This window comes from Trachinotus anak, unplaced genomic scaffold, assembly GCF_046630095.1.
Source record: "Trachinotus anak isolate AG129_WGS33_773 ecotype Australia unplaced genomic scaffold, CSIRO_AGI_Tana_v1 ptg000015l, whole genome shotgun sequence".
NCBI lineage: Eukaryota > Metazoa > Chordata > Actinopteri > Carangiformes > Carangidae > Trachinotus > Trachinotus anak.
The window spans coordinates 8,167,624-8,184,060 of NW_027273866.1; positions in this window are offsets into that span (position 1 = coordinate 8,167,624).

The window sequence follows — 16,437 nt, forward strand, 5'->3', positions numbered from 1 at the left end:
CTGTCTGGCCTGTAGGATGTAATTGTTTACATGTTAACAGTTTTGTATGTAGGAGTGTGAAGGACGCAGTTGGGGTGTGAGATGCATAGGGCCTTTTTGCCCATACAGTATGTTATTGAAATCTTCTGTAGAAGAGCTCAAAAAACATACTTAATGTTTTATACGTCACAACATGAGAATGGATTATAATTGTGGTTTTGAACAGATGACCAATGCATTGCTTCTGTTTAGGGTCTCAGAGGCCACAGTCGTAATTTTTATATGCTCTATATCTGTCTTTTATAGTAGTTTGATTATAAGAGAGGTCACTTAGAACTTTCTGTCTAACTGACCTTAAATAAGGTCACTGTGAAGAATAACATATTGTACATTTCTTTGCCTGTAAACAATGTTTTGGCAAGCAAATTGACTATATATTTGTACTGTGATGTCCCATATGACATATAAAAATTTAATATTTCCTTATTTGGTGCAGTAATTGTGCTTACATTACAATTTTTCCTATGGTAATTTCTGTATTTTAATTAAATGTACAAGTTCGGTGTATGGCTTTATGGAGAGGGTTACCACCTCAGTGCTTTTCCACATATTGAGTTTGAAGAGAATCAGGAGAGAATAAAGAGATATTTAAAGGGTGATTTTGCAATTATATAGTGCAAGGAAGACAATGTTAGCAGAGCACAGTGGTTAAGTACCTTTTAAGTCAATTATTTTTAATATCATGAGGCTATATGAAAAATGTGTTTCTATTCTTTGGCAACAGCTCTAGAATAGACCATGAAGAAAATTCTGCCTCAGGATTATGAAACTGCAGCAGGTACCTCTCTAAATAAAATCCATGGGAAAAATGAATACACAATGCTTCTCTTTGCATCGTGCATCATATTTATAGTCAAAGCCGCAAATTACTGTATCATGTCCCTTATGACGCATTTTTCAGTCTTTCAGTGGTTGGTGAAAGACAAGGAGAATCTTAATTTGCAACCCTTTTGGTAGCAATAATGGTAAGGTAGTAGAAAACCTAAACGATTGAACTTTAATTCCCACTCTCCCCAGCAAAACTAATTCTGTAGATGTAGCAAAACAAGTATGGGAATAAGTAGCCAAAGAGGATGATCAAAACATATCTTTATTTAACTCCTAAGGCAACGTTCTCATTTTCATGACTTGCTACCTTGGGGTTTGGCAAAATGCCACTGAGAAAAATGCGTAGGGTGGCCCACTGGAGACACAGAGGGCAGAGACAGAGACCACAGACACCCACCCTGCCCTGCCCCATGGAAGCATGGGTTATATACATCATACTCTATGGTATAGAGAGTCACACCGTGTCTCCAGGGCTAATATTGTTCATTGTTTGCTTCTTTCAGTGATCAAAACAGTTTGTTTGACTGGATATAATGTGAACTGGAACTTTTAGAATAAATATCGTTACTCCAAAAATATAATTTATTTGCCTCCAGATAATGAGTTTCCCTAAGAAGTAAATAATATTATTACAAATATGGGTAAAGTGCTTAGGGATTGGATAAAAACTATTAGCAGGGAGAAGCTGGTCAGAAAAGTGGGGGTATTATTTTTACTGATGGTAGTATAGTTTGACTTTTTGGGTGGAACATGGAAGGGATTTTTTTTTCTTTCCTCATTCTTACATTTTAATTTAGCAGACCCTTATTATACATGTATTATGATATGGCTGTTTATGCTCCACAACATTACCGATACAAAAAGTTGTGCATGCATGTCTGTTCAGATCTGATTTTAACTTACACAGTTACTTACACTTCTGCAGTTTATCAAACTGTAGCCAGGACACTTAATAAACATGCTATAGCTGATTTTTTTTGCTGCAGACAGAAATTGTGGACATCACTGACATGTCATTGCCTTTAGGTTGATATTGGTAAACAAACTTGGTGAAAGCAACTGCTTACCACTGTTGGTGAACAAAAAGTAGCAAACTTTTTCTTATTTACACATACAGCTGATATGGAGCAACATTATCATTCATTTGAAGTTGTATTTCTGATCACCTCATGATTATATGTCCAAAAGTCACTGTCTGTTAGCTCTGTTTTTGGTCTCCACCACCATTCTCCAGCTGGTCGCTGACTGTGTCTGTCAGCTGTTTGGTGCTGGTCAGGTAGTGTACAATGGGTTTTTACAGCATTTTCGCTGAAGCCAAGAATGATGCTACGAGAGAATGAACCAAAACAGTGAAGTTGCTAAGCAGCAAGCTGGAACTCTAAGTGGCTGGAGCTGATAATGCTCTGTAGGTTCATTAGTTTGAATGACGCCTCTCACACGTACTGTCATTTGATAGATTGTAATTATAAAAATATCAATTATAGCTGCTTTAAAGCTTTATTTATATATCACTTTGCACACAAAACCACATTCCCGTATGTATAAAAGGAGGGGTTCTTGCTTTTTAAAAAAGTGAAACAGAAGGCTCAGTGGGTGGAGGGAGGTTAAAATTAAAAACGACATCATGTTCAGCCTGCCCTCACACCCCAGTAAATTTCATGCAAACCCTTAGGTAATTCTCAAAGCTTCCATTTTTTAAACTTGCCATAAAGCTCACAGAAACATCAAAACACAGAAACTTCACTTCTTTCCGACCCAAAGTCGACCATAAATAGATGTATTCCTAAATTACTTAAGAGGCATTAGTGTAATGATCTGTACTGTATACGACTAATGACTCAATTTTGGATGAAGAATGAGGGTTCATTTTTGGAAAGTGTAAAGTGTAAGGTTTTTGGCAGCCTCATGTGTTTACGGTTCTTTTTTCTAAGAGTGAATTTCAGGTGGAGCGTTAAATGCTCGGCCCAAGGGGTCTAGTTGTGGTCGTCCACCTGTTTTTTTCTTTTAATCTGGAGGCTTGTGTCTCATTTCCAGGTCTAGCAGCTTTCATCCCTGGACCATTTGGGTTTCTGGGAACAGAAACAGACCTGCTGAGTGGCCTAAAAGTTGGGGCAGAGCTGCAATCTGGCAGTCTAATTGCTTTACTGTTACACACCCATTTGTGTATATAAACTTTATTATCTATGCTGTGATCGGTTTTTAGCAGCACAACACACAAGCAAAAACAAACTGATCACCTCACCTGTCATTAAGGATTAATTTCATACAACTAAACATACAACTAATTCAGATTCCGTCTTCATCTTATATTCAGAGCATCCTGACGCTGATATTCAAAGAGGCGTATTTAGCAAACTGCAGGTGATGCATATAGTCCCACAAAAATGGCTTCACGGTCTGTCTTGTGTGAAACAAACATAAGCAAAGCTGTGACAACAGAAGGCACGTGTGTTCTGCACTGCAGGGTCCCTCATCGTGTCTGAACTCCAGCTATGAGACTCATGTGGTGTTTGACATCACTGATTATAGAGCATGTGCTGCATTACTGTTAGTATACCCTGGGAAAGTTGAGAACATACGATCACGCATAATTAGACATTTAGCGCCGGTCTTCCCCACAGATGAACACACCCTTCACCACAACAGATAGGCCAGGGAGTTAAAAATGTCCCCTGATATCAACCACTGGAGTCTAAGACGCCCTCCCTCTGCTATCTAGGTCTGAGCTTACTGTAACCCACACAATAAAGGGGGGGGGGGGGCATGAAATCCTATACTAACTCCAGAAGGCCTCATTCAATCATCAAGCTAAATAAACTGTTGCAGAAATCTTATGTAATATGTATTTTTGAGCAGAAAAAGTCACATGAACTATCATAAACTTATATATAGCAATCAAAGCTTGAATCATCGCTTAGACAAATTAGAGGTATATTGTGTTTTAGCATAGAATTACAATTCTATTTCTACAGATCGAACATCTCTGCATCTCAGCATTGAATGAAGGATATTTCAAGGCTTTCATTAAGTCTTTCATGAACTCTAACTACCCCAGAGGCAGAAGAATGGAACGATTCTCAGCTGACGTGAAGCTGCACGACATCTCTGCATTTTGTGGCTTCATGCAACAACACATACCCATACTTGAGAGTATTTCAGGAGAGCCTGGGCATCACTTTGCATCTAAAAAAAATTCAGAGACCAAGTCCCAAAGAGCACAAGATGCTCTCTAACCAAAATGTACACATGAAAAATTGATAATAATTGAATGAATTTCTTTCACTTCTACTCACTGTATCTGTTAACTTGGTCTCAGCTGTGGAAAGTAACCTCTGTAAGTGTTTTCACTGGAGTACTATACTTAAGAGGAAGCATACCGGTTTTACACAACAAGGTCTTTACGGGTCTTGGGGAGGACTATTGCAAATGTGAAAAAGTTGTATAAAACCTTATGTGGCTTTAGAGGAAGAAGCACAAAGGCTGATAAAAATTAAACTAAAATTTGACTTAAACATTTGATGACCGTATAAAAACAACTGTTAAACTGCAAAGACTAAACCAGTGATTCTTAATTGTTTTGGTTTCTGACAACTTTGTCTAGCTGAATCCTCTTTTAACGTTTCGCGTGTCAAGAACTGTTAGAAAATAGAAGTTTCCTGTTTAGATTGCCTGATCGTTTCATTTAACAGTTTGGAGCTCTAAGAGATAAAATTGCGCAATGTTACACAAAAAAGCAAGGATTGGAGAAAAGTCCAAAAGATGAATAAAACCTGGATAGCAGAATTTAGTTTTTATTTTCTACCCCATTAATCATCTCAGGACCCTGCAGATATATCTTGTGACCCTTCGGAGGAGGCCAGACCCCCCAGGTTGGTAGCAACATACAAAATGATGCACCAGTATTATCAATTTAATAATGTCATATAATTTAATATCAGAACATATACTTTTATTTTTCAAACTTTATGTACATTTTGCAGATAATAAGATACTTCTCAAGTATGGTTTGTATTTTTACAGTGTTGTGCTGGTCTTACGTAAAACTTCCACCACTGCTTGGTCCAGCCCATGCCACCTACAGTATGATGGATCATTTGCTGACTGATATGCTCAGTCAGCTTTCAGCACATGCTCAAACCCTGTGGGTCCAGATACAACAATAATTTGAAGAGCAGTCGTCATTGTGGTGGAAGCAGTGAATCACAGCGTCCTAAATAAAGCTCTCTCGCTTTCCATTGTCTAAACACCAAAACCAACTCAGAGCTCTATAACATAACATTGTGTATGCTTAACATGTTGCTTAATGAAGCAACAAAACCCTAGCAACGGCTACTATTATATGTATGAGTAAACCAGAGTGAGCATGCTCTTAAATCCCATAAAAACCTAGGGGAAGTACATTTGTTCCAGTCCTGAGACAAAGGGTGCTTTAGATATCTTAAAATATTTCAAATCTTTCTCTTTATGCATAATGACACCAAATACAAAACTGAACTTGTATAAATTGCTTTATTTGTCTGCTTTCCATCATCTAAAATTCCCAGTTGTTCCCTAATTCCCTACAGCAGGACGACTGTGTCTAAATTGTTTTGTTGCTTTTGATTGTTGTACTTATTTCATTCAAATCATGAATAAACAAACAAAGGATCCACATTCAGATCAAAAACTTCAGCTGCATGATAAATATAGCGATGAATTATCTGTGATGGTTGTTGGCTTGAAAGGTCTGAAAAAATCCCTCCCAAGCAGCTGTCTGCCTTGAAATTGTGTTTGACAAGGTGTGTGTGTCTGTGCACACACTGTGTCTGTACTCTGTGACTGCACATACCAGTCTCTTTTCTTATCCCCAGGTGATTACTGACATTTACAGTTTATTGCTGCATTTCATCACAGAGCAGAAAACTTCAGTTGTCTGGAGGAGCTCACCTCAGCTCTCCTGCTCTCTGCACAGACTGGAGGAGAAGTCTGATTTCAACAAGCTGAAGATTATGTCCAGATCTCAGTTGGCGGCTGATGTCAAACCAGGACAGACTGGAGCAACCGGGCACCTTTTTTTTTTTTTTACTCCCCCCAAAAAAGCTCCCCGGCTCATAATGTCAGGTTTTGGCACATTTCCGACCTTTAATTTGGAAAGGGTGTTTCACAGTCACGAAACCTTGGAGAGATAATAGTGGGTGAAAGTATAGCTTACAGTGGCTGCATGTGTACAGGCGTGGAATATAATTAGCTTAATTTCAATGAAGCAAACCACTTGTCTGTGAGGTATAGGTGGGATCAAACTGTCAACTGAGGGGCTTCACACTGTGTATAAAGTGAAAGTAAAGGGCTTTGACATAAAGAGTCCAAACATGAAACTAATCTCATTTAGGTTTTAAATCTCTTATTTCACAACACAGCTATAGGAGGAGGTGAAGGACAATCCTCTGTCATTAGAATTGCAACATAATACCCGACTACAAACATTTTCCATCTGTGCGAAATCCGTCATAAACCATGACCTTAAGTTTGGGTTAACTAAAAATGCTTGTATGCTCTTGTTCAGCAAAAAAATATTTAGTATAAGCATACAATCAGAGATGGTGTACAGCGGTGTATATTTTCAACATGATTCCTCAGTCTTTTAGAAGTGCTGCAACCTGCTGTGGCCTCAGGCTTTCATCGTCTACTCTGTAATGGGATAGCAGAACCAGAAATGAATACATGCAGTCCAAATACGACCCAAATATCAAATGACAAATATTAGTTAAGAAGGATTAGAGCTGCCGTAATCCATTCTTTAACTATGTGTAAAGTGACAGGGAGTCATAGTGGGTTCTATCATCTGTGGTTTTGTAGTGACTAACCCACGCCTGACTCACCTGACTCACCTGACTCTTCACTTCCACTCAGCTCTACAGAGGAGTTTAGCATCTTTGAACTTGATGTTTCTGCTTTACAGTCACTCTCATCAGCATCATTTTCAGATTGCAAAAGGAAGAGGCTTGCCCAGCACCAACCAATCACATACAGAACCAGTTAAAAACCTACTGGTGAACACCAGCATTAAACAGCTACAGAACCAGATATCAGGGTTAAAAGAAGAGTGAATATCATCGTGGCCAGAAACACAACTCTACTCTGCCCCATAATAGATTTAATGGAGGCTTAAAGTGGCTTTATGTAAGTTTTCTCTGCTGCTGCGGTTTGTTGCTGGAAGCAGTTGGTAGTGACTGTTGCTTGATGAGAGCTTCAGCCATCGTTGTCTGTATAATACAAGAGGTTCTAACCTCTCCCTAACCTAACTGCTCCCTTGGAGCAGCGCTAAATTGGAGGCTGCTGTGAGTTGCTATCAGAAAGTGACAAGACGGGCCGGGACTAGCTGGTTAGCGTGCTAACATTGGCTTTGCTCTCCACCGCTGGAGACAGCTCTTGGCGAGTAAAGGAATAAAGTTTGATGCTGAACTCACAACATTTCTTCTAGGCTGGTAAATAAACAGCTGTTAATGCTAATCTTATAATAATTTAAAAGATCCTATAATAAATCACATAATGGCTTTAAGAAAATAAATGAGTGCATCTGTAGATTGTAAAACAAATCATTAGGTAAAATTAAAACAGATGGTTTTGAACAAAAAAATCTTTTTTCATTCTCTGCCACAACCAAAAGCGGTTACAGCCTCCTGGAAATGGCTGGTTTGGCTCACTGAACGAGATGCACACAGCACCAGTTCAGTCTGTTAGGCCTTCTCTTTCCATCTTTGGGAAATATGTTTGATCGAATGTCTGTCCCTTTACGAAACGGCCACTTGAGAAAGCTGCTGCCATTTAAATGCTGCTACAGGAGTTTCCAGACACTGTCTGAGTCCACCTGTCTGTCTGGCAGAAGATGAGATTCAAGCAGCGGCTCCAACCACAGTTTTATTCAACCACGAGCTGTTGCACACTGACCAGAATGTGACTAGACCAATGTAAACACTGCAGCAGAAAAAGTGCACCAGTATTAGGACTGTAATTCTCTCTTCCTTCACCACAGGACCTCAAACTTCCACATTTGGAGATTTTGTTTAAAATACAGAACTGCAAATAGCTGAGAAAAATACCAATTGGAAACTCTTCAAAGTCTCATACAGTATGTGTGCCATTAAGCAGAATTAGCAGTTCACCTTGTGCCATGGAGACAAGACTGTCCAGCTCCAGCTCCAGAGAGAAACCCGTATACTTACAGGCTTTAGATGTGCCTTAAAAGCAAAGCTCATAACCTTAGAAAAATGGTATTTACAGTAGCTGCATTATCCATGAAAAAAAAGAGATTTGGTACAGGAATTATAGAAGAGATTAACAGAGGCTCTTTGTCGGGAAAGAAGGTCAGAGACCCAAAATAGTCATCAGGCCTGTCCTAGAAAGATCTTCCAGCAAGCTGTCATTGCAGTTAAACCTATACATGTTGCAATTGAGGGAGAGATCTCTGGGAAGTGACATTATAATTATTATGTTAGAAGGAAGGGAAAGTTTTACATGTGGATCAGGCTGGTTAACAGGTCTGCAGCCGCGGTCACTTAAGACAGCTGCAGTGTGCCGAAATTACAGAGCACAATGACTCACACTCCTTCTGTGTTTAAGACCACTTGGCTCTGTTCGGGCCGGGACGAGCCCTCACAGTAAAACAGGCTCTCCACAGAGAAACTGCTGGCTCATCAAAATAACAAACTCTTTGTTCTGCTTTGCAACACTGGCCCTACAGACCACCTGGAAGCATTTATTATTTCTGTCATTATATGCTGATCAGCTCTGAGAGAAATATGAAGCATGAATTCAGCAGGAAGAAAGAGGGCACGCTGGTATATTTATGAAGCTATGTGAAAAAAATAATACCCCCCAAGAAGTTACTCTGATTTTCATTTATTAAAATCACATTTCCATAGCTCTATGTAATGCAGCTGATTCATATACACCAGGATTCAGCCTATTAGCCGCCTCAGCCTTGATCTTTTCACAAAAAGCCTTTTAGTGACAAGTGCATGTAAAAAGCTAAACAAATGCAAGTGTGCACATTTCTTGGACATCATCCTGAACACCAGCATTACCTGTTCAAAAATGGATTGGGGGTTTATGGCTCATTTAATGTAAATGCAGGTCTAATAGCTCCTTTGAAGATGCATTCAACCATGACTTTTCTTTGTGAAAAGAAACTTTAAATCACTTGTAATTTCAAAGCATCCTGCAGAAACTGCACACACAAAACTCTGCGTCTCCGTTACATTTAAGAGTAAATGTCCACCAAACAAGTCAAATTTAGCCTGTGAGTTTTTTTACACTTTGACTTCAGATTTGTTTTGTCTGAATGTCAGGGACTGTCTCGGATGACCTGTGGTTAGACATGTTTAATGCTCTATGGTTTCCTTTATGGTGGGTGTTCAAAAGATACTGTGAAGTCAAGAAATACCCTGGACCCATGCTGTGTCAGACAGTTTTCCATTTCCACAATCGCAGGCCACGTGAGGCAATGGACAAACTCACAACACAAATATTTTTGCATTTAGCATCCACCTTTGGCGAGTCTCTTCAAAATATCCTGCAAATATGAAGTCTGGTCCCCTAAACCCCTTAAACAAACACAATGGGGAGCCAGCTGCCACCATGCAAACCATATGAACCAATGAAACGTCAGTTTGTCTGTTCTCATCCTGATTTATTCTGGGATGTTCTTGTGTCTGTGGATTACCAATAACAAACTCCAAAACATCTGCGCCGTGCCACTTGTTTGAATGATTGTGGGGGTTTTTTTCTTAATACTTTGAAAGCGCAGGCCAATAGAATCCTTTGGTGTCGGTTTTATGGCAAGACTTCTGTTGACTTCTTGGTCACATCTGAGTTCAGTTAAGAAACCAGCTGCATATTTGCCATTTTTACAATACTTTATGTCTGTAGAGATTAGTTGGTGACTTGTTATTTGTTTTATTGATGTTTCAATTACACTTTAGCCAAGTGGCTTTGATTTTTCTCTGATTTCAATCATAAAAACTAGACTTGCAAGGAAGTACATTATAGAATCTAAACACTTGGAACTTGGAACTAAGGGAGCATGGACTGGGGATGAGGCCATCATTTAATAGGGCTTAAAGAGATTGTTTAATATGTGTCTGTTTGTATGCTAGTGCAGTTTAGTGCATACTGCAAAGATAGTTAGCATTAACAGCTGTTTACTTATTAGTCTTCAGCTACCTTTGCATTTACAATATAAGAGGTTATAATACCCCTCTGAGCAGCTACTTCTTCAGGGCAGCCCGGACACTACAGTGACTCAGACTTGGAAAGTTACAAACCAAGCCAGCTGGGCTAGAGCGAGCTGGTCAGTATGCTAACTTCCATAAAAGAAATGAAGTGATAGAAATAAAAGTAAAACAACAGGGTTGCTTTCCACCACTGGAAACAGCTCATGGGGAGCAAAGGAATGAAGTTTGATGCTGAACTCACAAGGTTTCTTTTAGACTGGTGAGCAAACAGCTGTTAATGCTAACGTTGGCTATGTAGCAACAGCAAAACCTACAAATAGCTCCTTTTAGGGCAAAGTAAATATGTGTGTATTAAAGGCACCCTTTGGAGTTTACAACCACTACTAATACTATTGATGTAATGTTCTTACGCGTGAGTCCTCGTTCTGATTGTTCTCGTGCACACACACTAGGCTAGACACTGTAAGCACATAGATTGCATGATACACAACCCTAATAGTTTGACATCATTCCACTAATAAACAATAAAGTGGCAAGAAACAAAGCACGACAACAGCAAAGGAAGGGAAGATGGAGGCTACTAGCAAGTAAATATGGAAGTTAACAATGCAGATTTCAAACTTAAGAAATATTGGCTCTGCAAATGTTTTATGAGGAAGGACAGGTATTCAACACATTAGACTGAACGATACACAAACTGAATTTCAGTGTGTGAATGTAAACATATTAAAAAAATTAGTTTAAAAGAAAACTTCACAGGGCACCTGTGTGTTCATTTTCCTGTTCACTGATTTTCTACAGTTATTCACTGTAGAAAGAAACTGCAGAACTACACAGGAGGATGTCAATGTGAAGAAGAATATCTTCTTAACTGAAAAGTCCATTTTCAGTATATGTGCATTGTAGTTTCCCCATCGCACTTTTGTAAGCTGCATATTGGAGCATGATTGTCTCCAAACTCAGATGCCACAAATCATACTTACATAGGTAACTACAGTTCTTAAAAAGGAGGATCTAAGATAAGCACAGAGAAATTTTACCATTTCAGCAGATGAATGTCAAAACTAGACTCAAACTCTGCACATACAACATTCTGCACACAGTGAAAGTCAAACATCCGAGTGAAATAACACTAAGAAAATAAATTTGTGAGCTATTAATATGTTATTTCTGGAGAGTGGACAGGATGATTTTATTTGTGTATATTACATAATGTGGAATGATTCCCATTTAGTCACAGTTAAGCCACTGTTTCTGGCTCTGGTCAGAGTATCAGCCCACACAGTGTCCATCAGCCAGCAAAACAATCCTCTAAACTGCAGCAGACCGAGACTCGACCCGGCATTGTTTTGTACAGTCTGTACATTCAACTTCCTGTGGTCACGTCTTTATATACGAACAGCACAAGGAGACGTGCAAATTGTGTGGGCACTAACTAACAGTTTAGCTCCAACGCTTATTTAGAGACAGACATTGGCTGGAACCAAATATAGTGAGCAGAAACTACACTTGTCTCAGTCATTATGGTGCAGCACTAAATATCTGCTCCAGCAAGTGAGGTGCCATTGTGTTGAATAAACACTGTTTCTTAGTTGTCACTCTGGATTTCAGGCACAGAAAGTCTCACCACCACCCCTCCCCAAACCCAAACACACACACACACACACACACACACACACACACACACACACACACACATCCCAACTGTGCCAAAGTCAAACGTAATTATGAACTGACAAGTCAAATATAAATCCACCTCTGCTCTGATGCAGTTTGCTCTGTGGTAAGAGAGCTGAGCATTTTCATTCTCCTGACTTTCACAAAGACTTCTCCACACACACACTGACAAGTTGTGTGTGTGTGTTTTTTTTTTTATTTATTTTTTTTGGCATTTGTTGTGAAATGACTGGCGCTGCCTGATACAGACAGTGAAACCTTAAATTTTTGCAGGCTTGATGTAGCGGATTAGTCATTATCCTTAAATACAGAACTCCACCACCTACACTTAAGCACTAGAAATCCCATTAAGGTGGTTTTATGTAACTTTGATATCTCCAAATGATCCCACAATAAGTAGACACTTCGAGCAGTATGTCTACTGTTTGACTGGGACTTTGGCAAGATGATACACAGAAAGTTATAACAAGCAAGGACTGGCTCCTTGTTAGGGAAAAAAAGGAAAAAAACAGGAAAAAAAATCTATATGTATTATTCTGACCTTCTTACCTTTGTAGTATAGTGTGTGCACAAGTGCTGTTTTGCATCACCTCATAAACTGTCTGGCTGCGTTCTTCTTGTTAAATTAGTTTCTGGCTGCTGCAACTCTGAAACTCTGAGTTCCTCGGCTAAACAAAGGCCAAGAAAGCCGCCTCAAACCAGAAGCTGAGTCAGACCTTTCCAGAAATAAACTTACAGCAAATTGAACTGTGAAAGTAGAAACAATCAAATCAGATAAAGCAGCACTTGACTTGGTTGACTGGCAATAAGCAAGTTCTCATTTTCCAAAGTGTGTCTGACTGGTGATAACATCACAGGCGGCACGTGAGCCGAAGTTTCCGACTATTTCCAACTTATCAGCTTAATTACATAGTGAATTTCATGTGTTTACACAATACGACACCTTAAAGTAAAAAATTTGAACATTTTTCACTAGTCTGGCTGTTTGTTAAAGCTCAGGGAAGCTGCTCCCAGGTCATACAGCTGCAAACATTCACACCTGACAGATGTTGAAGAGCACCCAACTGTTACTTTCTCATTCATCCTGCCTCCTTTCTGGGGTTTCAAACTGGTGATCTCGCAGACACCAGCCCTCATCTCGAAGGCTACTGCCATCGCCACTACAACCATTTTTCAGTTACTTTTACACTTCCGGCTCCATTTGGGTCTGTGTTTGTTTTCAGGACCCTGTAATTTCCCCACCAATCACTCAAAAGGGCCCCCGTCAAGTCTGCCATTCATAAAGTTTAAAGTAGCTCTTAGTGGTCCGTGGAGTTTATTGAAACATTAAATTTGTATTCCAGCCGTGATGGTGTATCTTTAGCCATTGCTTAACTCACGTGCTCAGTCGAGTCCCCTTACATCAACCGCCAATTATGTTCTCCTCTTGGGTGTGGGTTGAGCCTCAGTCAGCAAGGCAAAGAAACCAGAAACATCAATTCCTGGGCAGTGGAGTGAACAAAAACAGAGAAAATGCGAAAACCTTTCCTCAAACACTGTTATCATTGTAGAGTACAAGCACAAACATCACCAACATTGCCAGTAACACTGTCCAGCAGCACTCGTGGGGGAATTTAGTGAAATCCACGGGCCGCTGTTAGATACGGATGACGGCCTAAACAGCAAGCGGGACCTCAGAGTGCCAGCGTATGTCCTCCGCAGGAAGGTCAGAAGAAGAAATTTTGCCTCGTCACAGCTTCCCATGCTTGTTTTTTGCCTTTCTTATCAGTGTTATTGCATGGAAGACAAAAAAAAAGTTTGCATCAAAATATTCTTTTATTGTGAACAGGCATAGAAAAAAATCCTGAAAGAAGAGGCTCTCAGCGACTTGCCATTTTTTTTTTTTACTTTTCTAAATACAGTAAAAACATTTTATGCAATATATCAAGTGTTTGACGTGACAAGAAGAAACTGAAAGCATGTGTGTATTTTACAGTGAGGTGACAATATAAGAGCAGAGCGACGTCTCCGCCTTTAGTTTCAGGGCTGTTAACCTAATTCCTAATGGTTATTACAATGAGGTCTGCCAACCACATCAAGCATCTGCGGTACTGTAATGAGCAGAGCAGAGAGGGCCCTGCCGTGCACATTCGCAGCCTTCAATTCTGCCACTATGAACATGAGGACACAGAGTCCCTCACAAATGAGCACACTGGCGTGTTTAGAAAATAAAAAAAATATGCTGCAAGGTTATAAACAACATCCAAATTACACCGTTAATTCAAGTCTTCCTCAAGCCAAAGTATACTATGGTTCCAAGGCTGAGCATGAATGTCTCATCCTTTCGACAGATTCACATGCGGATGCAGGTTGTTGTTGTTAGTTTGTTATATGCATAAAAAAATGAATCATTGTTCTCAGAACATAGGACTAAAAATGGAGAACCTCTTTTGCAGTGGTTTCTCCGTGTTTGAAAAACATAAATAAACTGAAATTATCTGGACCTATAAACATATAAAATCCTAACTCCACCCTATCTTGCTCTGTTATTTCATCTAAATCTGACTAAAGCTGGAATGGCTGGTCCTCCTCTTGGGGCACAAGCATAAAGAGTTTTTAAAATAATACAGTATAACTAAAAAATATATAAACTGGTGGCACTAGGAACATGTGCTGTGGTGTTCACCAGTAATTCAATCAGAACAGGAAGCTTCAGCTGCTGAGCACTTGGGCAAATGTGACTCAGCTGATAAAGCGAGAGCAAACATGCAATAAAAATGAAAAATATGACTTGCATTTATGATACTGGCTCGAATGCGTCCCTTGAGGTACGTGTGTCACGTGCATGTGTAATGTGACAGTTCTCTATCATCACACTGCCTCAGGTAGTCAGTCTGCTCCTTCGCTATAAGCCATCACTCCTGTCTTTGGAAATGAAGATCACAAATTACAATATGTTTTATTTGACAGGAAGAGCAAACTTAAACAATACTTGCCAAACATGATTAAGTGCTATAAACCAGAGAAGGTAGTACTTTAGAAAATTGCAGATAATTTGGTCTAATTTACAAAAAAAAAGGGTTCAAACAAGCACCATGTTGTAGAATCTTTAATTATACCCTTGGTGAAAGACGCCTGTCACAATCACGTGTAGAATGGATGCCTCATACAGAAACCCGGTGAACCCCTCAATTGTGCCACTAGTCACCATCATTTCTGCACATACACACATGTTGTCAGTACTATGTGCGGTATATACATCATGCGAACACAGGAAGAACATGTGCCGTGAACAGTCAGGAAGATTCTGGGATGGAACATAGAATACCCTACACATCGTTTACGGCTGCTTGTGTGTTTGAGAACATGTGATTATTTGGGTGTATGCATTTCCTATGTGGCTGGCCTGAAATTGAGAAATTACAGTCGGAGGATCTCAAAGTAAGCAAGGCAAGGTGGAGGGTGAGGGTGAAGGAGGATAATACTGGAGGATAGAGCTGATTAAGGATCTACAACATCGTGACAGAAACCAGCTGTAATTGTAGGAATAGGCCTGAAACCTCTGATGATACATATACACTGAGGGGGCCAAAAATAACAGGTGACCACAGGGGTATGGCCCCTTCTCCACAGTAGCAGCAGCAGCAGCAGCAGCATACTCGCTACATGGAGAGGTGCTGTACAACAGTAAAACCTGCCCTCTGGTGTCCAAACAAGAAGAGTGCACACAAGGGCTATCACACACTGGCTTGCATTCACGAAGCTGCACAGAAACAAGCCCAAATGTCTTTCCTAGTGGCTCCTTATATAGTTTTATTAGCTGTTTTGAGGGTGAAACACTTACAAAAATACACAAACTTAAGAAAAACTACTCATCCTGACATAGAGACGGAAATCAAGGCCACTTTGTCCTCAATCACCCACAATGACAAGCTGACCGATTAATACCCAGGAAATGTACACAACTAAATATATGAAAAACTAAATTTGTCGGTCCCTTAAATGATGGCATTACTTAAGGAATAAACATGATTTTTTTTTCTTTCAACCAAGGTACTCTAGACAAACTTTGCCCACCACTTCCCTTGTTTACCTTATCATGGCAGACATAGAGGTGTCCAGACGGCCAAGAAAGGTAAAGGCGTGCCTCCACCAGCTGGCTGGACAAGATGTAAATTTGGAGTCTGGTGCTGTACATCCTCAATGCAAGCTTTGTGAAGCAGCACAGGTACCACTACAAATCTGGTGTCTTTTTGTTTATTTATAGATGTGCTTTGACTATTTTCAGACATTTTCCTATTTGTACAGGGTGTCTTATAAACATCCTTTAATATAAACATAAAAACCATAAAAAGTTTAAAAGTTGCAGAAAGTGTGTGAATATCATGCTGAAAATGAAAAGGTGTCATCCCTTTATTCCCCTTAAAATGTTTGTGTTCTTAGTTTATGTATTCATTTATTTATTTATGTATTTATTTTGCTTTGAACATGATGGTTTTCTAGATCAGAAGAAGACTGAAATAAGTGATAATCATGTGTCTGGATATTCAAGACATGGAGGCACCCTGATGTGTCATGCCCGCTTTGGGCAGATCTGCCTGCTAATTACAGCCTAGTACTGAGGAGGGAGGTACTTGCATGGTGGGGGCCTCTTTTTTTTTTTTTTTTTTTTTAATGATGCGAGGGGTAGATATGGTATAAA